General features: G+C 48.4%; 1 protein-coding gene across 1 annotated transcript in view; it reads left to right on the top strand.

Moving 5' to 3' along the window:
- LMBRD2 (LMBR1 domain containing 2) overlaps positions 1-22,405 on the top strand; it is a 67,252-nt gene that overhangs the window by 926 nt on the left and 43,921 nt on the right. The window lies entirely within an intron of this gene.

Genomic DNA, 22,405 nt, shown 5'->3' with positions numbered 1-22,405 from the left:
CCCTGAGTGTCTCTCCCCGCTGGGGGCGGGGGGGTCTCCTGAGTGTCTCTCCCTGCTGGGGGGGGGGGGTGTCTCCTGTCTCCTCCTGCTGGGGTGTCACTGGATGCAGCTAGGTGGTCCATCAGCATGGAAAGTGACACGTGACTGATGTGCTTCATCCACATCTGTTATTACATAGGAGGGGGGGATCGGTCAACATTTAGCAGGTGGAGGGAGACCTGGGCAAAAAGCCAAGCAGTTGCCCAGAGTAACTAATCAGGGCCCATTCACACCTTAACTCGCTAAACACAAGCGCTAAGCGATTTTTCTGGCGGTTTCCAGCATTTTTGATGAGCGCCTTCCAAGCGATTTTCACTGTATAGAAAGCATTTTTTCAGTGATTAGCTAATACTTAACATTGAAACGCCAATCGCTCAGAAAATGCTGCATGCTACATGTTTGCGTTTCAGCAAAACTCTAAACGCTTAGATGAGAACAGAACCATAAACAATACATTGAACAAGCGCTTTTTGAAACGCTAGCGCTTTTGAGCGCTGCTAAGAGCGCTAGTAAAACGCACAAGTGTGAAAGGGCCCTCATAATCTGTATCTTGATAAAAACAAGGAACACCAAGAGCCCCAATAGTGTAATATGTACTGGTAAATGGTTACTAGATAGAGTAAATATTAATACTCACAAACCAGGGTTACCATTAGGCAACCACTGTAAAGGCAGGTGGGGAGATTTTCCTGACCCCACTCAGGAATAAGAAGTCGCTCTCTGTAGATGAGAAAAAGGGGGTTCAACCCTCCACCCAGGGTGGACTCAATATTATGCAGGAGAACAGAGGCGCCAAGAGGATAAAAGGAAGCTAAATGAGCTTAAAAAAACAAATTCTTGGTAAATAGAGGAGGTAGTTGTGGACTTTGCAGAACACTCTGGTCCACTGGAGAGCGATTAAAGAGGTGCATAGCTGGAACCACGCATGTGCATTAGTGTATGATTGAGCCAGTCGCAGACGTTAACTAGGGTCACAGCACCAAGATGAAGCAGACCGTGACAGCGAGGGACCTTATAGACTGCGAGGAGCTGGAAGAAGCCCCAGGTAAGTAAATATTAACTTTTCCATTACTTAGAGGGGCACTATGGCAAAAATTGTAAAATATGTGCAAACACAGACAAATAAGAAGTATGTTTTTTCCAGAGTAAAATGAGCCATAAATTACTTTTCTCCTATGTTGCTGTCACTTACAGTAGGTAGTAGAAATCTGACAGAAGCGACAGGTTTTAGACTAGTCCACCTCTTCATAGGGGATTCTCAGCAAGACTTATTTTTTTATAAAGATATTTCCTAAAAAGCATTTAAACAATGATGCTGGCCAGCTTCCCTGCTCGCTACGCAGTTTTTTGGCAGTTGGACAGAGCAACTACCATTCACTAAGTGCTTTTGAAAATAAATCAATCCCTGAGAATCCCCCTATGAAGAGATGGACTAGTCCAAATCCTGTCGCTTCTGTCAGATTTCTACTACCTACTGTAAGTGACAGCAACATGGGAGAAAAGTAACGTATAGCTCATTTTACTCTGGAAACAAAAGTACTTCTTCTTTGTTTGCACACATTTAAAGTTTTACAATTTTTTGCCATAGTGCCCCTTTAAGGTACCTATGTACACAGTAGATTTCTGTGTTGGGCAAGACCCTAGACAGCAGGTGGCCCCCAACACAGGCAAACCTCCTCTCATCTTAATTGTTGTTATATCTCCTGCTGCAAGCTTTGGGGGTAGACCTCCTGCTGGTTCTTCCTTTTCTCCATTACAAGGAAAAGAATGGGCTTCTCTGCACATAGCCAAGCAGTTCATATATACAGTGACTATGGATAATCAGTCACTCGAAGCAATCATGATATGTCATGTTATGCTGCATACACACTTGGGATAAAAGTCTTTGGAAAAGGCAAGATCACAGACCAATTTTACCCCCTTCCATGTAGTATGAGAGCCATACTCTACACAGTCTATTCTATGGAGCTGAACTCCCCATCAGATAAAAATCTTTGCAAGATGCTGCACACAAAGATGCCCGTACATACTCAAAAGATCATTATCTGCAAAAGATCTCTTCCTGCAATAGATCCATTCCTGCAAAATGCATTCAATGGGTATCATTCATAAAGCATTTCCGCATGCGGAAATGCTTAACACCGGTGACTTTCCCGACCACTCAGCATAAGCCCCATTCATAAAGGCTCTTTCCGCATGAAAAAGTGACAGAGCGATACATTTCCGCCTTGTGCGGAGTTTTTCTAGATTAATCTAGAAAAAGTAACAAACACATCCATTCATAAAGATTAGAGCAAGCGGTATCCAGGAGGAAAATACCGCTTGCTCGACAGTAGCGATAGGCGGGCGGAATACATATAAATGAATGGGAGGGACCTCCCAAGCAGCATCAGACAGAGGAGCGCAGGGAGGGAATCGGGCAGCTTTTAAGTTTCCGCATGCCTACCGCCACGCTACCGCCAGCTTCCTCCAGAAAACCTCCGCACTTCTTCCGCAACAGGCAGACTTCTTTATGAATGGCCACCCAGAAGTCTTAATTACCGGTTGCGGAGAAGAACGGTGTTTTCCCGCACTACCGACAGCCTGTTTATGAATGATACCCATAGTCTATGAGATCTGCAGTTCATCATACACACCTTGTTTAACAGGCAATCATCTGCAGATCAGATCCACCAGGATGGATTTTCAGATCTGCAGATGATTGCCAGATATGCAGATGAAGTCTGTTAAACAAGGTGTGTATGATGATCTGCAGATCTCATAGACTATGAATGCATTTTGCAGGAATGGATCTATTGCAGGAAGAGATCTTTTACAGATAATGATCTTTTGAGTGTGTACGGGCATCTTTGTGCGCAGCATCTTGCAAAGATTTTATCTGATGGGGAGTTCAGCTCCATAGAATAGACTGTGTAGGTATGGCTCTCATACTACATGGAAGGGGGTAAAATTGGTCTGTGATCTTTCATTTTCCAAAGACTTTTATCTCAATTGTGTATGCAGCATTAATGTCTTTTCTGGTACTGCAGATGCAATTTACTGGGATGCTTTTCCTGCAGCCATTTATAAGTCAGGTGCTGCTTGGTCTGAGTGCTTACCGAGGGTTCACACTTTAGTCTGTGCGGCTAGTGTATTGGTTACGGTCTCTTCTTCCTGTTCAGTAAGCCAGCACCTATTCAGTAAGGAGTCCTTGGGCTAGACTCTCTAACACTGCTACTGCCCACTGAGTGTACCCTAGTTGTTGCAGCTCAAGAGCTTTGAGTCCGCCAAGAGAAAAGCACAATATAAGCCTAGTTCACAAGCACTAAGCGCTTTTGTGAGCTCTTTTGAAAGTGATTTCCCATTGCGCTTTCAGAGCAATTTGCGCTTTGTTAAAGAGACACTGAATAAAAAAAAATTATGATTTGTATGTGTAGTACAGCTAAGAAATAAGAAAAGAGTTAAGAAACTCCAGTTGTTATCTACTGTATGCAAAAGAGCCATTGAGCTCCACGACTTTCAAAGTTGCAGAAAGCTCTGTCTTCTGAAGCTTGTTATCTAAACTGTCTGTCATTGTATTTTCTTTTTCTCTGCAGAGGACAGCTCAATAGTTCACTGGCCTGCTCTGTAAAATCATTTAGAATGCCAAGTAGTGTATAAAATACAAATATCAGAGAATGATGCAATGTTATAAAAAAAAAAACCATATAACTGAAAATAAAAATATGAGAATATTTTATTTGCTACTAATGTTCTAGGAATTATCTGTACTACACAACCAATTCATTGTATCAAAAAAAAAAAAATTCCGCTTCCTGACGACACTCAGGAAGTGAATTCTTTGACCTGGAACTGAATAAATACAATGTTTTTATTCTTAAAAGCGCTGGGGAAATCGCTTTTTCTCAAGCACTTTGCGATTACCCTATACTTTGTATTGAAGTGCAAACGCTCTGGAAATGGTGCAGGACCTGCCGCTTTTACGATTGGAAAGAAAGCTCATCGCTCATGTGAGAACATACACATAGAGCAACATTTCAGAAGCGCTTTTAAGGCGATTTTTAAAATCACCAGTGCTTAACCACTTGCCGACCGCACGCTTATACCGTGCGTCGGCAAAGTGGCAGCTGCAGGACCAGCGACGCAGTACTGCGTCGCCAGCTGCAGGCTGATTAATCAGGAAGCAGCCGCTCGTGCGAGCGGCTGCTTCCTGTCAAATCACGGCGGGGGGCTCCGTGAATAGCCTGCGGGCCGCCGATGGCGGCTCGCAAGCTAAATGTAAACACAAGCGGAAATAATCCGCTTTGTTTACATTTGTACGGCGCTGCTGCGCAGCAGCGCCGTAAGGCAGATCGGCGATCCCCGGCCAATCAGCGGCCGGGGATCGCCGCCATGTGACAGGGGACGTCCTGTCACTGGCTGCACAGGACGGATAGCGTCCTGTGCAGCCCAGATCTCCCGGGGGAGAAGGTAGGAGAGGGAGGGGGGAGAATGTCGCCGCGGAGGGGGGCTTTGAGGTGCCCCCCCCGCAAAATGCCTGCAAGTAGGAGCGATCAGACCCCCCCTGCACATCATCCCCATAGGGGGGAAAAAAGGGGGGCGATCTGATCGCTCTGTGTGGCCGCGGATCTGTGCTGGGGGCTGCAGAGCCCACCCAGCACAGATCCAAACAAACAGCGCTGGTCCTTAAGGGGGGGTAAAGGGTGGGTCCTCAAGTGGTTAAAAGAAATCAAAAACGATCCTAGTGTGATCGAGCCCTCAGTGTTATTTGTCTTGTCTTCTCCACAGATTGTTTCCCATTAGCATTGCCTGTTCAAAGTGCATGTCACCCAGAGTCAGCTGACAGCAGCTGACTTGTGGCTTTGGGACCTGGCACTGTGAACAATTGCTGTGAACAGCAATTTATTTTGGCGCTGGTCTAGTTTAGGGAACCCAGCAGGAACCCTCATAGGGATCAGTTCTCCAATCACAGCAACCTCTACAGCAGGAAGCGTTGTTATTTATTGAATAGTGTGGCCGTGGTTTACTACTACTTATTAGAAACCTAGCAGTCTGAGAGGGAGCCATCCACCCAATCACGTTTGCCGAATTTCCCGATAAGGTTTCCTGCTCTGTCCTCTAAAGTAGACTAGCTCCTTTGTTTCTGCCTGCTGGAATCTCATTTAGATGTGAATGAGCCCCTTCATTTACATGTGTTGTCACATCTGGTGCGACTCCCTCAAGTGTGAACCCTTCTTACTCTCTCTTTGCCAGGATGACAGACTGATACGTTAATTGGTTCCCCTGCAGAGACTGTCCATAGACTGGTAGGGACATTAGACTTTGCCTATTGGTAGGAATTAGATTGTGAGCTCCTCTGAGGGACAGTTAGGCCTGGGGCTCACTAGAACGCCTACAGGAGCGACTTACGCTTTCTAGGAATTGCGAATGATTCCAAAACTCTTTACCAGTGTAAGCCTATGGCAGTGATTGCACAGGAGCGATTGCAATGTGCCAAAATGGCAATAGTGGTGCCTGCAGCATTTCTAGTTAAATTTCATTCAAGGAAGGCCGGGTCCAAACTTTCATTCCCTGAAATAATTCTGTGTTTAATGCAAAAATCACTATAAGGCTAGGGAGCTCCATACACACTGCATGCGATTCCGATTTTTAATCAGTTTTTACATCCGATTCAGATTTTTAATCGTTACTGCATGCTGCGTTTTTTCCTCTGTTTTTCTGTTGCCTGCATTCAGGGAAAATCGGATTTGCAGTGTGCTGGGAGCCTTAAAGGAGTCATCAGGCAATCGTAAAGAAAATAAGTGCTACCGGGGGATTCCTCCAACCCCAAGCTCCCAGCATGTCCCTCGCCGCAGCTCTCCCTTCAGCCGTTCACCGGAGCTCCATCTTGGCCCCTGACGATGTCGTCAGGGCGACCTCCAGGTCGGCTTGTACTGTGCCTGCGAGAGCGCCGCTGTCAATCACCGCCACGTGGGCCTGAGAGGACTGCGCAGTCCGCTCCGACCCACGTGGCGATGATTGACAGCGGCGCTCACGCAGGCACAGTACAGGTCGGCCTGACATCATCGCTGGGGACCGGGACGGAGCTGCGGCGAACGGCTGAAGGGAGAGCTGCGGCGAGGGACATGCTTGGGGCTGGAGGAAGCCCCTGGTAAGTAGCACTTATTTTCTTTACGATTGCCTGATGACTCCTTTAAAAACGTTTTTTGTTGTTGTTTTTTTTTTGTTTTTATAGCAATGAGGCTACATTCACAATGCCCGTTGCGTTCGCTGTAACAGCAGGAACACAATAGATCTGGAAAGTGGCACCGCACATTTCCCACACGTTGCGCCTCTTACAGTCAGCATACAGTGAAGCATACAGTCAATGAAACGTATGCTTTACTGCCACTGTCCACACGTGTGTTTTGTGGTAAGGCACTGCATGCAGTGTGTTATCATCCCTCATGCCGTTGTACTGCAACACACCTCTCGCACTGTGCACGTCGCATATGTGTTGCAGTGCAGCAAGCTGTGCTGCAAAGCAGCCATTATGCCGCACCACTGTGAACATAGTTTTTTTGATTTCTAGTGGGACCTATTTTTAAAGGACAGCTGTAGCAAGAGAGCTATGGAGGCTGCCATATTATTTCCTTTTAAACAATACCAGTTGCCTGGCAGCCCTGCTGATCTATTTAGCTGCAGTAGTGTCTGACTCACACCACAAACAAGCATGCAGCTAATCTTGTCAGATATGATAGGTCAGAAACGCCTGATCTGCTGCATGCTTGTTCAGGGGCTATGGCTAAAAGTATTAGAGGCAGGGGATCAGCATGACATCCAGGCAACTGGTATTGTTTAAAAGAAAATAAATATGGCAGCCTCCGTATCCCTCTCTCTTCAGTTGTCCTTTAAAAGCATGACTTCCATTACAATTGTAGCAATATTGCAGCGAACACGATTTTTAAAAAACTTCACTGCTATTTTAATGCAAGTTAATGGGAGCATGTTTTTAAAGCGAACCTGAACTCCTCTCTGCTCTGAAAGATACACTACAGCATAATAACCTTTAAACAAAAACATTTCTTTATTACAGCTGATACAAATCCTAAAATAGATCTGCACTGTTTCTACTTCCTGATTCATGGAAGCAGACATATTGCTTACAGCATGTGCTTTCAAATGGCCTCATCTGCCATCTCTGCCATAGCAGTCATGTGACACAGGGGAGAGATCAGATTACAATTTGTGATTAAACACAAATGAGGGTGAATTAACCAGGCTAAACTTTCTAAATACATACAGGATACATTACTCTGTGTTTCTTAAAGGATACCCGAACTGAAATGTGACATAATGAGATAGACATGGGTATGTACAGTGCCTAGCGCACAAATAACTATGCTGTGTTCCTTTTTTTCTTTCTCTGCCTGAAAGAGTTACATATAAGGTATGCAAGTGGCTGACTCAGTCCTGACTCAGACAGGAAGTGACTACAGTGTGACCCTAACTGATAAGAAATTCCACCTATAAAACACTTTCCTAGCAGAAAATGGCTTCTGAGAGCAAGAAAGAGGTAAAAAAGGGGAATTTCTTATCAGTGAGGGTCACACTGTAGTCACTTCCTGTCTGATTCAGGACTGAGTTAGCCATTTACATACCTGATATTTAACTCTTTCAGCCAGAGAAAGAAAAAAAGGAACACAGCACAGTTATTTGTGTGCTAGGCACTGTACATACACATGTCTATCTCATTATGTCACATTTCAGTTCGGGTATCCTTTAAGTCCTAATCAAGAGTTCAGGTCCACTTTAAAACTGATTGAAAAGTGCTCTGCAGTGTGTCCCTGTCCTTAATGACATGACTGTGTACTCTGTGAAACACTGAGGAAGATGTCAGATCTATCTATAGATGCATAATAATTGGGTTTAGGAAGGAGAGGTGAACGGTTTAGCAATATAATTGTTGTGTAAGACTCCTCCTTTATTAGAATATGCTTGTTATAAATGGAAATTAGTACTAATCCTAATACCAATTATTAAAGCGAGATTGTCCGCCCATAAAATCAAATTCCATTTACACACTGCTCTGTGTTTATGTAGTCTACAACTAGACCGTGCATTGCGAGCATTACAATATAATCATAAATGTTTCTGCTGTAATTTTATCTTATCTCAGTCAGCCTGGCTCTATTTGGTACATTTGTATTTATCAAGAGGTAGCGCTCAAGGTGTGTATCATTAGATATGGACACAGCCGTTCATCTAAATCAAATCCACAGTCACAATAAAATTCCAAAACCCTTGATACAGGTACAATGGAACAGAGTTTTAAAATAGAAAAAAAAAAATTGTTATAAAAATTCATCACAAAGTCTCTATGATAAATTGACTAAAAGTCCATGTACACATGCCCTAACATCCCAAAGTTAATATAAACGACTAGTTTCTTCTTCATAGATTTACACAGCGTTACAGATGTTATCTCTTCTAATTGTGGACCCTCCACCAACACCCTTTGTGGTCCACTCACCGCTGTATTAGACCAACCAATGGTCTATATGCACCTTGGGACAGTTCCCGGGTCGTCCCCCACCTCTCGATCAGTGTAGTGGATCACAGATTTTTGCCAGACCTCTTCACATGAATACAGCCTTCTTGCTTATACCTCAGTGAAAAAGACCCCACATAGCGTGAACCATCCGTCCTGTCGGATCTTATCAATCGAGCCGCATCAGCGGCTCGATTGATAAGGAACATCGGAGCTGCATCTACGCGTATAGATGCGGCTTTAAATTATTTTCTGTAGAGTACTGGTAGAGACTGGTCATTATCTCTGGTGCATTGTCTTCTGGTTATCTCCTGCTGAGTAGAACAAGGCCTAATTGCTAGGCAGATAGATGGTTAGATTGATAATTTCCAACATGTTGTAAATTATCTATCTGGCAGGTAAATCTCAAGCTTCGTCCACGCGCTGTACTACAGGGAAATACTGGTCCGTCAGACCCTCCCGTTTGGCGGGAGTTCCAGTGACAGTACACCGTGTGTACAGTCAGTCTGCAGACTGATAAGGCTGTTTCTGAACGATCCGCTCAGCGTGTGTACGAGCCTTAATGCTGGGTACACACTTTGCGTTTTCTCGTGCGATTTTGATCGTTTTTTCGGCATGATTCCGCGCTCGATTCTCTTATCTTCATACGTTTTTCTTATCTTTTTCCATTCAACGCTATGAGAAATCGAGCGCGGAAATGATCGGGAGCAATATCGGAAATGACAGATTTTATCTATCTGATCCATCTATCGCATGAAAAAATGTAACGTGTGTACCCAGCATTGCGGAAAATCTAACAGATCATAGTAAGGTGTGTACCTAGCCTTATGCTGAGAATACACGGCTCGATTCTGAGCCATTTAGATGGCTGAATAGATCATTTCCAACACATCCGATCTGTTTCGCCACTCGATTCCACATTGAGGACAATGCAAAAAGATAAGAAAAATGAGCGGAAAATAAGAGAATCGCCTGCGGAATAGAAAGGGAAAATCGAGCCGTGTATGCCCAGCAGGAAGGGGGAAATTGCATCAGAATTGGCTTCACTCAGAGGCAGTAAAGATGGAAAATGCCTGAAACAATTTTGTCTTTATTTATTATATAAAATTCACTGAAATCAAAACGTGCACAGTACAATACATATGTTATGTAAGTAGAACAAGTATTTATTTTTTATTTTTTTTTTGCTTGGATCCCTGCTGCTTTAGGCTGGTTTCACACCAGGACATTGCGTTTTAGGGGACGTTATGGTCGCATAACGTGCCCCTAACGCAACGCCTGGTGGTGCTGGATGTGGACGTCAGAGTGAGCCGCGTTGTGCAGCTCACTCTGGCGTCCGTGATGCGTACTCTTGGACGCATGCGGCATCACGTGGTCCCGCCCGGCCAATCACCGCACAGAGCGGCCGCTCCAGGAAGTAAACACTGCACGTCACTGAGTGCAGTGAATATTAATTAGCCATGTGCCTGGCCGCTCTCCGCTCCTCCCCAAAATTACTGAGCACGTGCAAGCAGTCTAACGCGGATCTGCCGCTTATAAAGTACTGCATGCAGTACGTTGTCTTATGGCACAGCGTTACTAAGTAACGCAACGTGGGCACTGTGAACAGCCCATTGATTTTGCATTGCTGTGCGGTGGGGTGCGTTACAGGCTGCACTAACGTGTGCCTGTAACGTCCCACTGTGAAACCAGCCTTAAGGCTGCTACAGGCTGACGTTACAGCAGCCTGTAACGCAGCCCAACTCACAGCAATGCAAAATCAATGGGCTGTTCAGTGCACAGGTTGCGTTACAGTGTAACGCTGCACGTTCAAACAAAGTGCAGCATGCTGTGCGTTATAAGCGGTTTTAGCCGCGTTAGACTGTTTGCACATGCTCACTGGAGGAGGGGAGAGTCTGCTAATGTCCATAGCCACATGGCTAATTAACCACTTAACGACCGCCTAACGCCGATAGGCATCGGCAGGTCGCAAGTGGTTTTGCATGGAAACGGCCGCTCGTTCGAGCAGCCTTTCCATGTCAGTTCATGGAGGGTGTCTCCGTGTACAACCTGCGAGCCGAGCCGCCGATCGCGGCTCGCAGGCGATATGTAAACATGCGAGGAAGAAATCCCTGCTGTTTACGGCCTCTGATTGGCCGGGGATCACCGGCATCTGATAGGCTGAAGCCTATCCTTGACTGCGCAGGACGGATATTCGTCCTGCGCAGCCCATAGCCTGCAGGAGAAGCAGGTATGGGCAGAGAGGGCGGAAATCACTGCGGAGGGGGGCTTTGAGGAGCCCCCCCGCAAGGCAGAGATAGCCGGCGGCGATAAGACCCCCCCCCCCCCCCAGCAGGACATCCCCCTAGTGGGGAAAACGGGGGGGGGGGGGGGGGGGAGTCTGGTCGCCTTGGCTGAAATACGATCTGTGCTGTGGGCTGGAGAGCCCACGCAGCACAGTTCTAAAGAAAACAGGCTGGTCCTGGTGGTTAATATTCACTGCACTGTGCTGACGTGCAGTGTTTACTTCCTGGAGCGGCCGCTTTGAGCGGCGATTGGCTGGCGGGACCACGTGATGCGGAGTGTTCCGATCACGTGGTCTCCACCAGCGCATGCGTCAAAAAGTACGCATCACGGACGCATCAAGAGCCGCATTACGCGGCTCTATGTAGCGTCGTCCTTTACCACCACCATGCGTTGCGTTAGGGGACGTTATGTGACCTTAACGTCCCCTCTAATACAATGTCCAAGTGTGAAAGAGCCCTAAGCCTTGTACACATGCTGTAAAGTCTCTGGATGACCATTTAGCATAAGTAGAGATGTCCTCTGTAGTTGTTTAGCAAACGACGGGTAGCGAAGGAGCTCATTGTGTTCATGCTCCCCCCTCCTCTCTCCATTGGCAAGAAGTGTACAGCGCACATTCCCTGCAGTGTTGCCCTAATGATCAAGTAGCAGTCGCTAAAGGACCATACACACGCTCGACTAAAACAACTGATTGTTGTTTGATTTTGATGTGTTGGACGACAAACAGGTGCACAAATTTTAGCTAAACGACTAGATGAACGACTAATCATGCATTCTTACAATCCATCTGGCAGATAATCTTACACGGCAGTTGGGCTGATATGGCCACGTGTGTACATGTTTGAATGATATTGTTCTGAATGCTGACGTGTTTTGCATACTGTCATTTCATTGCGCGCACAGTATGTAAATGAGTTGGTCATTTAGTTGGTCGGTATGTGGAAAAGACATGCCCCTTCGAGCGGGAAATCGAAACCGGCGCACGCGCGGGGACGCGAAAGAGGCGATCCGGCGGCTAATCGAGCCACCGGATCGCAGCCTCATCTACCCGTGTAGATGAGGCTTAAAGCTTAGTCGCAGTTGTTCATGATCATTTCAGGTAACAGTATACATTGTGTACAAGTATACCCTGAGGACAGCAGCCTCAAATCCTTGCAGAGGCATTTCTAACCTTTTTGTCACTCCAGGGAAGAAGTCCTGTGTCACCCCCCCCCCCCCCCTTCGGGAAAAAAAAACACCACACACTAGAGAATATAAACCATGTGCTGTATAGGCTGGATGCATAATACGGGGAGTACCTGAGATACAAACAACTCGCAGATCCTCTCATATTTTATTACACACCCTCTTCCTGCATTACCCCAGCTAAGTGTGTAAAAGCAGAGTATAGCGCAGTGGAAGCTGTGCTCTCACCTCTCCGCTGTCCAGTGCTGTGCTTCCGTCTGTCCGCTCACCACTCGCCCTAGTGCCCAGCATCTCCTAATTCATGTTGCAATGCTACATGAGGAGAGCGAGATGCCAGCACTAGAGGGAGCTGAAAAAAGACAGGATGGTCGCACAGGCACAGCACTGGACTCTGCAGGGGAGGTTAGAGCACAGCTTCTGTTGTGCTATACTCAGCCTTTACACACTGGACAGGGGGAGTGCAGGAGGGGGATGGGAACAGTTATTGGGAAAAGGGGACAGAGGGAGGCACAGAGGGATGCCCACAGAGCTGGATCATCCAAAGTGCATTTAGGCAGGTGCCTAGGGCCTGGAGAGGGTCCAGGGGCCCGGTTTATGCAAATTGTCAGGAACCGGCCCGCGGCACGCCTGCGTATACGGTTCCCGACTGCGGGTTTGACCAGACTGAGAGGGGAAGCAGCCTTAGTCAAGCTAAAACAAGGCTGGAACCCCTCAGAACACCTCTCACTGCCACCACTAGCGGTTCGCTAGACACTTCCACTCTGCTGTCGAGTCCTCAGCGCGCACTCCGCGTTTTCGGATTTGGGTCAGCTTTGCGCTTAGGCCAAATACGGGAACGCCACGCACCCACACACACACACAGTTGCAATCTTACACTGTCGTGAAGCAGAGACCCACTAACAGTCGTTCCGAACGATACTGTTAGCCACTCTGCTGTCGCTACTCGCACTGGCGTTGTTCGTACGTTGGGTCAGCTGCGCGCTTAGGCCAACGTATGACAAACGCCCCCACACACAATGCAATTACAATTTCATACGGTAGTGTTGCTCAAACATACAACTAGGCATGAACTTATACACGGTTACACTTCAGTCTCTTCTAGGCTATGAGTGTTAGTTTAGTACAGCAGAAGTCAAGCTTATTAAATAATAATTTAATATTCCAGAAAAACATAGAACAGTGCAGAACTTAATATATACAAAAAGATTACAAAAAACAAAGTAAAAATAGTTACAAGATAAAAGTTACAAAGATAACACACCAAGCAATTTGCTTACCAAAAATACAGGAATCCAGATAGAAGAACCTTGGACTTTGGTGGACGGACACAATTCTGGTTAGACCAGGAGTTCACTAGCTTGGGCCAGGAGACCGGCTGCCACTACCGTCAGAAGAGAACTGATTTGAGGTAGATGTCCCCTGGTTTTTATAATGAAATATTCGCCTCGAGGCTGTAAGCCTGTGTGGACGGGGGGAAGCTAGATTTAATTACATCCTCAGTCATAATTGGATCTCCAGAGATCTAACATCCACCTGCGAAAAATGTACAATAGCCCACATACATGAAAAGATTTCCCTAGTCCAAGTTACAGGTGACAACCCCATTGTTGACAGTACTTCCTAGCTGATCAAAGATAAGGAGGTTGCACCTCCACCAATAATTCAATTTCCACAGGTAGCAAATGGTATCAAAAGGACATTTCAAACATGCAGGTGTCAGCTTCCTACTTTCCCCAAGACTCTTAGCAGGCTTTCCTTGTATAATGGGACAATAGCTGACACCAGACTCAAAAGCCATGCCGACCAGCCTATTCTTCCTCAATTGGCCGCTAATTAGCAGTACACACAGTTTCCCCGGCTGGACAATGAGGGCAGAGGTAATGTACATTTACATGCAGACTTACATTATCCTTCAGATTACTCTGGCCAGGTGGCCAATTACTACCAAGCACAATACACATCTGAGGTTTTACCCAGTAGACAGAAAAAAGACAGAAATATGTTCTGTTATTATCCTTAACATTATCAGCACCCCAATATATCACCACACCTCCCCTCTTTAGAATGGGGCAGGCAGATGATCTTCCCAGATTATCCTGCCTGCGCCTACATTGTTGGTTCTGCTTGACGGGACAACCCGTCCGCATTCCCATGATTGCTCCCCTTCCTATGTTGAATGGTGAAGCTATATTGTTGGAGAACCAAGCTCCATCTCAGCAATTTTCCATTGTCACCAGAAACCCGATGTAACCAACTAAGAGGGTTGTGGTCGGTGACGACCGTGAATACGCGACCATAGAGGTAGTGCTGCAGCTTTTGTAGGGCCCATACAATTGCCAAGCACTCTTTCTCTATGGTGGCGTAGGCTACCTCCCGGGGTAGCAGCTTCCGACTTAAATACAGAATCGGATGTTCTTCCCCAGTCTGGTTTACCTGGCTTAACACAGCACCCAGGCCAAAGGCTGAGGCGTCCGTCTGGACCACAAACCGTCGGCTGAAGTCTGGCGCTTGCAACACGCGAGGGCTGGCTAGGGCCCTCTTCAGAGCTGTGAATGACTGTTCACATTCTGGCGTCCAGAGAATCTGCTTGGGCAGCTTCTTTTTGGTGAGATCTGTCAATAGCTTGGCGAGGGCACTGTAGTTGAGGACAAACTTTCTATAGTACCCAGCCGTTCCTAAGAAGGACTGAATCTGTTTCTTCGTTTGGGGGGTGGGCCAGGACACAATGGCATCTACCTTCCCCGTATCTGGACGAAGCTCTTCCCCCCCCCCCCCCCCCCACCACATGTCCCAGGTACTGTACCTGTTTCATGCCGATCTGACACTTGCTAGGCTTGACTGTTAGTCCTGCTGCAGTGATGCGCCCCAAAACCTGTGACAGCTGTGCTAAGTGGTCGTTCCAGTTGGCGCTAAACACGGCGATGTCATCTAGGTAGGCGACAGCGCAGTGTTCCAAACCTTCCAGGAGACCATTTACAACCCTTTGGAAGGTGGCCGGGGCGTTTTTCATTCCAAAAGGCATTACATTAAATTCAAACAGACCTGAGGGGGTGATAAAGGCAGACCTCTCCCGTGCCTCAGCTGTTAGAGGGACCTGCCAGTATCCCCGACTCAAATCCACGATTGTTAGATATTGCGCGCCCGCTAGCTTATCTAACAATTCGTCGACCCTCGGCATTGGGTAAGCATCTGACGCAGTTATCAAATTTAGTTTTCGATAATCTACACAGAACCGAGTGGTCTGGTCCCGTTTGGGTACTAGCACTACAGGTGATGCCCATGCGCTGTGCGACCGTTGGATCACCCCTAGTGACAGCATTTCCTCAATCTCCTTGCTGATGTGGGCCTGAACCTCAGGGGAGACTCTATAGGCTGACTGTCTAACCGGCTTGTTATTTCCGGTGTCAACATGGTGTACAGCCAGGCTGGTCAGACCAGGGCGGGCTGTAAAGGTACCACGGTAAAGGGTCAGCACATCAGATAGCCCAGCCTGCTGCTCTGCTGTCAACTCCGGATTGATCTGCACCTCGGTAACAGAGTCGGTTTCCTGGGTGGAGGCCAGGATGTCAACCAGGGCCTCTGCTTCACCGTCCGGTAGCAAACTGCAGACAGGGAGAGCACAAGCGGTTCTAGCATGATGTTCCTTTAACATATTTACATGGTATGTTTTCAGCTGCTTACCTCGGTCATCCAGCGCGACCACATAGGTCACATCACTAATCTTCCTATGTATGGTATAGGGCCCACCCCAAGCGGCCTGCAGCTTATTCTGTCGCATCGGGTTTAGGACCCACACCTTGCGACCTACCTCTTAAACTCTCTCCCTAGCCCCGTAGTCATACCACTGCTTCTGGGTGGCCTGGGCTTGAGTCAGATTCTCTCGCACTAACCCCACCAGGGTGTCCATCTTTTCCCGGAACTTTAGAACGTATTCCACTATGGAGACCCCGGGACCCATATCCTGCCCCTCCCAGACCTCTCGAATGAGATCGAGGGGTCCGCGTACCCTCCTCCCATATAAGAGCTCAAAGGGCGAGAACCCGGTGGATGCCTGGGCACCTCACGATAAGCAAACAGTAAGTTGGGCAGGTATCGCTCCCAGTCTCTCCCTTGCGATTCAACAAACACCCTTAGCATCTGTTTCAGAGTACCATTGAACCGCTCACATAACCCATTTGTCTGGGGGTGGTAAGGGCTGGTCATGATGTGTTCTACCTGCATTTGTTTACAGAGGCATTCCATTAGGCGCGACATGAATTGCGGGCCGTGATCGGTGAGCATTTCACGGGGAAAACCGACCCGTGAGAAAATGCGCACCAATGCGTCCGCAACCTTGTCTGCCCGTATGGAGCTCAGGGCTACAGCTTCAGGGTAGCGAGTGGCATAATCTACCACCGTAAGAATGAAACGTTTCCCTGTGCTGCTGGGTATCGCTAGAGGCCCAATTATGTCAACAGCAACCCTTTGGAAGGGCTCCTCTATTATGGGTAAGGGCCTCAGTGGGGCTTTGTCGGTGTCACCGGCTTTGCCGACCCGCTGACAGGCGACACAAGACCGGCAAAAATCAGCAATATCTGTCCCCATGTGGGGCCAATAAAAATTGTGGGCAAGCCGGGATTTGGTCTTGCGGGTCCCCAAGTGACCAGCCAGGGGCACCTCATGTGCTATTCTTAATAGCTGCTCCTTGTACCTGCCGGTCGGCCTCCTCCACTTCAGACGGCTCAGAGGGAATAACCTCTCTGTACAGTCTGCCGTGTTCCCAGTACACCCTCACTTTGTCGCCCTCCACCGGTGCCCTGTCCGCAAGACTCCTGAGCTCTTCCAGGCTGCTATCAAGTCGCACAGCCTCGGAGAACTCAGCGCTGTCGGCCACAGGCACCAGGGAGGTGGCAAACTGAGAGGCCTCTGGGTCCTCAGAGCCAGGCTCTGAAGTGGAAGAGCCCGACCCAGTGACATCAGCCCCTTCAGTGGACAATTCGTCTGCTGCAGCCCGGTGAGCACTGCGGGTCACCACTGCAGCTGACGGAGCGTTCACTGCACACATGTCATTATGCAACACATCACATATTACATCAACATTATCTGCATTCATGGTAACAACGTGTCCCCCTCCAGGCCTGAGCACTGGAGACTCACTAGGGCTGGCTCCTAGTACACAGTCCGTAGCCCCTGGGGCTTCACCAGCACTCCCCGCTTGCACAGCATTATCACACAGTACCTTGCCAGAGTCCGGAACTTCTGCGGGGGATGCAGGCTCCATGGGGTTTGGAGTAGGCTCATACCGGGCCACTAACCGTCCCAGGTCAGTACCCAACAAAACGTTCGTGGGGATGGCATCCGTTACCCCCACTTCTTTCATTACGCTGCCGGCCCCCCAATCCAGGTGGACCAAGGCGGTGGGTATGGCGGGGGTGACACCCCCAACTCCTTTGACAGCCATAGTCTTGCCAGGAATGTACTCCTCAGGGTTCACAAGCTGGGGGTGCACTAGAGTCACCTCTGCTCCAGTGTCTCTTAGACCGGTGGTAACCGTATCCCCAACCGTGACAGGTTGCAGATTCTCTGCATAGCTACCTGCATTCCTGGTGGCACACAACGCATTCCGGGCCCCGCCAGAGTTTGGGGCTTCCTTCTTCTTTTCTGGGCACGTAGCACTGATGTGACCCGGTTTGTTACAGGCAAAACATCTCCGAGTGTCAACGGTGGCTGTTCTACCTCCAGGCGGCTGCGGGACTTGGCTTCGCTGGGTGCTCAGAGGAGAAGGTCTCGCAGGCTTTTCTCCCTTCCAGCTGGGCGCCGTAGTCCTTCGAAAGTCAGATGCTCGATTGGACGTGTAGGCATCAGCAACTTTTGCGGCCTCATCCACGGTCTTCGGCTCTCGGTCCCGTACAAACTGCCGGACCTCAACAGGACAAGTGTGGAGGAACTGGTCTTTTATTATCAGTTCCTGCAGGGCATCAAAGGTTTCAACCGACAGTCCTTTTAACCACTGCTGGAAGGCAGTGCGCAGGTTGCAAGCATGATCCGGGTAGCTGTCATTAGGACCTCGCTGCACTGTCCTGAAACGTTTGCGATACACCTCTGGCGTGAGGTGGTATCGCGCAATAATGGCTTTCTTAATCGCCTCAAAGTCTGTTTCTTCCTCCTGGGGGAGACTCACAAACGCCTCCAGGGCCTTGCCTCTCAGCCCTGGTGTGAGGTATCTTGCCCACTGCTCACGGGGCACCCCATACTGCCGACAAGTCCTTTCAAACCCCTGTAGGAAAGTGTCTATGTCAGAGTCCTTGTCCATAGCGGGGAACTTATCCAGGGGGATTCTGTGGACTCGCTCACCTTCGCGTTCTGCGGGTCCAGCAGACCGGTTCTGCTGCTAAAGTTTAGCCAGCTCCAGCTGGTGTTGCCGTTCAGCACTTTCCCTCTCGGCCTGGTGTCGCTGTGCAGCTTGTTCCCTCTCGGCCTGGAGTCGCTGTGCCGCTTGTTCCTTCTCTGCCTGTCGGTGCAGTAGGATCAGCTTTAGGCGCAGTTCAGGATCAGCCGAGTTCAGTAGCTGTAGATCAGCTTCCAGAGATGTCATCTCCGTGTTCGGTGGATCATCCAGGACATCGTCTCCACTCGCATCCTGTAGCGGGAGCGATTCCTCCTCTGGCATGTCGTGAGCTGCATCCGCTGACGTTGAAGCACGGGCTTGCTCTGCCTCATCATGCTCCTCGAGGGCACGAACCAACTGCTCCTTAGTCTGGCCGCTCACCGTCTCGATGCCTTTGTGCTCACACAGGTGGAGTAGCATCTCTTTATTTTGCCTTGCATAGCTGGATGCTTTCTGAGCCATCGTGTTGCAAAAAAGAAAAAGAAAAAAAAAAAGGGGGGGGGGGAAGGGAAAGCAAATACCCAGTGTGTATCTTTGAACAAAAAAAAACGTATATAGATTCTGCACTGAGTAGACTTCTGTAGGCTAGTTGCTTCCAGCCTTTAGTACTCAGAATAGCGAGCTAAACTGCGTACTAATGTACCAAACGATGCCACCACTGCCAGCCAATTATGCCAGGAACCGGCCCGCGGCACGCCTGCGTATACGGTTCCCGACTGCGGGTTTGACCAGACTGAGAGGGGAAGCAGCCTTAGTCAAGCTAAAACAAGGCTGGAACCCCTCAGAACACCTCTCACTGCCACCACTAGCGGTTCGCTAGACACTTCCACTCTGCTGTCGAGTCCTCAGCGCGCACTCCGCGTTTTCGGATTTGGGTCAGCTTTGCGCTTAGGCCAAATACGGGAACGCCACGCACCCACACACACACACACAGTTGCAATCTTACACTGTCGTGAAGCAGAGACCCACTAACAGTCGTTCCGAACGATACTGTTAGCCACTCTGCTGTCGCTACTCGCACTGGCGTTGTTCGTACGTTGGGTCAGCTGCGCGCTTAGGCCAACGTATGACAAACGCCCCCACACACAATGCAATTACAATTTCATACGGTAGTGTTGCTCAAACATACAACTAGGCATGAACTTATACACGGTTACACTTCAGTCTCTTCTAGGCTATGAGTGTTAGTTTAGTACAGCAGAAGTCAAGCTTATTAAATAATAATTTAATATTCCAGAAAAACATAGAACAGTGCAGAACTTAATATATACAAAAAGATTACAAAAAACAAAGTAAAAATAGTTACAAGATAAAAGTTACAAAGATAACACACCAAGCAATTTGCTTACCAAAAATACAGGAATCCAGATAGAAGAACCTTGGACTTTGGTGGACGGACACAATTCTGGTTAGACCAGGAGTTCACTAGCTTGGGCCAGGAGACCGGCTGCCACTACCGTCAGAAGAGAACTGATTTGAGGTAGATGTCCCCTGGTTTTTATAATGAAATATTCGCCTCGAGGCTGTAAGCCTGTGTGGACGGGGGGGAAGCTAGATTTAATTACATCCTCAGTCATAATTGGATCTCCAGAGATCTAACATCCACCTGCGAAAAATGTACAATAGCCCACATACATGAAAAGATTTCCCTAGTCCAAGTTACAGGTGACAACCCCATTGTTGACAGTACTTCCTAGCTGATCAAAGATAAGGAGGTTGCACCTCCACCAATAATTCAATTTCCACAGGTAGCAAATGGTATCAAAAGGACATTTCAAACATTCAGGTGTCAGCTTCCCCCTTTCCCCAAGACTCTTAGCAGGCTTTCCTTGTATAATGGGACAATAGCTGACACCAGACTCAAAAGCCATGCCGACCAGCCTATTCTTCCTCAATTGGCCGCTAATTAGCAGTACACACAGTTTCCCCGGCTGGACAATGAGGGCAGAGGTAATGTACATTTACATGCAGACTTACATTATCCTTCAGATTACTCTGGCCAGGTGGCCAATTACTACCAAGCACAATACACATCTGAGGTTTTACCCAGTAGACAGAAAAAAGACAGAAATATGTTCTGTTATTATCCTTAACATTATCAGCACCCCAATATATCACCACACAAACCCCCAGCAAATCTTGCCAAAAAGCTAGGTGGCCAGTGTGGGCCCAAAGTCGTTGCTTGCCTAGGCACTATTTTTCACTTTAATCCATCTTTGACGCACAGGCATAAGGAGACAGAAGGAGGCAGAAAGGGAGACAGGAGGCAAAAGGGGACAGAGGGCCACATGGGGGCAAAAGTGGTACGGGTTGACTGAAGGTGGCACAAGGCGACAGAAGGCAGCATAAGGGCCCGTTCAGACTGCAAAACGCGGACGGCCACGCATGCAGAATGCAACGCGTACGAACGCACGCCATCCGCGTTCGTATGCGTTGCGTGGCTGATCCCATCACTGAAAAGTGAATGGGACAGCCGCGCGTTTTTGTAAAATCTGCGTGCAGCATGCGTTCCCGGACCGCACAGGTCCGGAACGCATGCTGTGTGAACATCAGACATTGCACTCTATGCACTGTCTGATGTTGTGCGTGTCGGCCACCTGCACGCGTTTCCAAAACGCGGCTGGAAACGCGTGCAGTGTGAACGGGCCCTAAGAGAACAGAAGGAGGTACAAATGCCTGTGGGGGTGTGGCTTAGTTTGGGAGGTGGGGCTTCATTCAGAACGGGGCTCCGTTAAGGGGTGAGGCTTAATCATGGGCATGGCACCTCCCAGGAGCAATGGCACTGAACCACGCAGAAAGTCGGTACAGTGATTTGTTCTTATCCTTTTAGGTGACGTTTATGCACAGTCCATGTGTCTGTTTACTTTCTGATGTTTTTTTACTCTTGCTGTTACTGTTACTGTTGCTGTTGTAGAGACTTATCACAACACTGAGGAGTCACAGTAGGCCTTGGTGACAAGTTTGTGGATGGTAACCTGTCACTGTTTTACCGCCCTCACAATTGCTGTTAGTGTCATTGATGGGAGAACCTGTGCACACATTTGCGGCTGGAGGGCGGTGTTGTTGATGGCATTCAGAAAACAGTGTACTTCGTATTGTGGTTTTTCCTGTGGCAGTGGAGTAAGTCCTGGTAGAGCGAGTAAACTCGCTCACACTATGTGCTGCACTCGGACATGAAAAAAGGGTGTCCATAAATAGACGATATTTACCATCGTCCAGTGACCATTGCTAATGAAGACAACATATCAGTAATAGATGCTGATATTTTAACTACAAACTAACCCTAGTCTTATGATGAACCCTCCCTCTACCGATGCCTTGCCTTTACCACCCCCACGTACACCTAACCCTAACCAGCACTACGCCTTACCTTCAGACAAGACACAGAACATTTATATCGTGCTTTACTCCTGGCAGACTCTAAAGCTCCAGAGCTGCAGCCACCTCCTTACTGGAACAGCCTCAGCGTACCTCCCGACTCCTCCCTACGCATTTTGTCACAACGCGACCCATTCAGGGGCTTATTGTGGAAACTGTGCCTGTCCACGTTGTGGCTGCAGTGTAGTGTGATCCATGCCTAACCAATAACTCATTGTATATGTTATGGCCAGAACCCGAAGTGTGGCCACCTCCCGTTCTGGCCAGCCACTTCGGGTTCTGGCCGGCCAATGTGCGAAGTGGCCACAGCGCAGCGGCCAATGTTAGAAATGGAATGATTACACTAAGCTCAATGTATTTTACGGCCGTCTCGCTGCAGCCAAATGTATTACAAGTTGGTAAATTTAATTAAATATAGCCGGCGGCAATGTAATAGATGAAGCCGCCGGCTTTCGCACTGCCTCCTCCTCCCGCCGACCCTCCCCCCCTCCTCTCTCCTCTCCCTGACCCCCCCCCCCCCCCCCCCGCCTCTCTCCTCTCCCTGCCTTCTATACAATACGGAGCAGCCGGGGACATGCGTGTCCCGGAGAGTCGTTCGTCGCGGCAGGGGAAGCAGAGCGAGGAGGCTGCAGACATTGCTTCTG

This window comes from Hyperolius riggenbachi, chromosome 1, assembly GCF_040937935.1.
Source record: "Hyperolius riggenbachi isolate aHypRig1 chromosome 1, aHypRig1.pri, whole genome shotgun sequence".
In the NCBI taxonomy this organism is placed as follows: domain Eukaryota; kingdom Metazoa; phylum Chordata; class Amphibia; order Anura; family Hyperoliidae; genus Hyperolius; species Hyperolius riggenbachi.
This window is presented reverse-complemented; position numbering and strand designations above follow the sequence as displayed.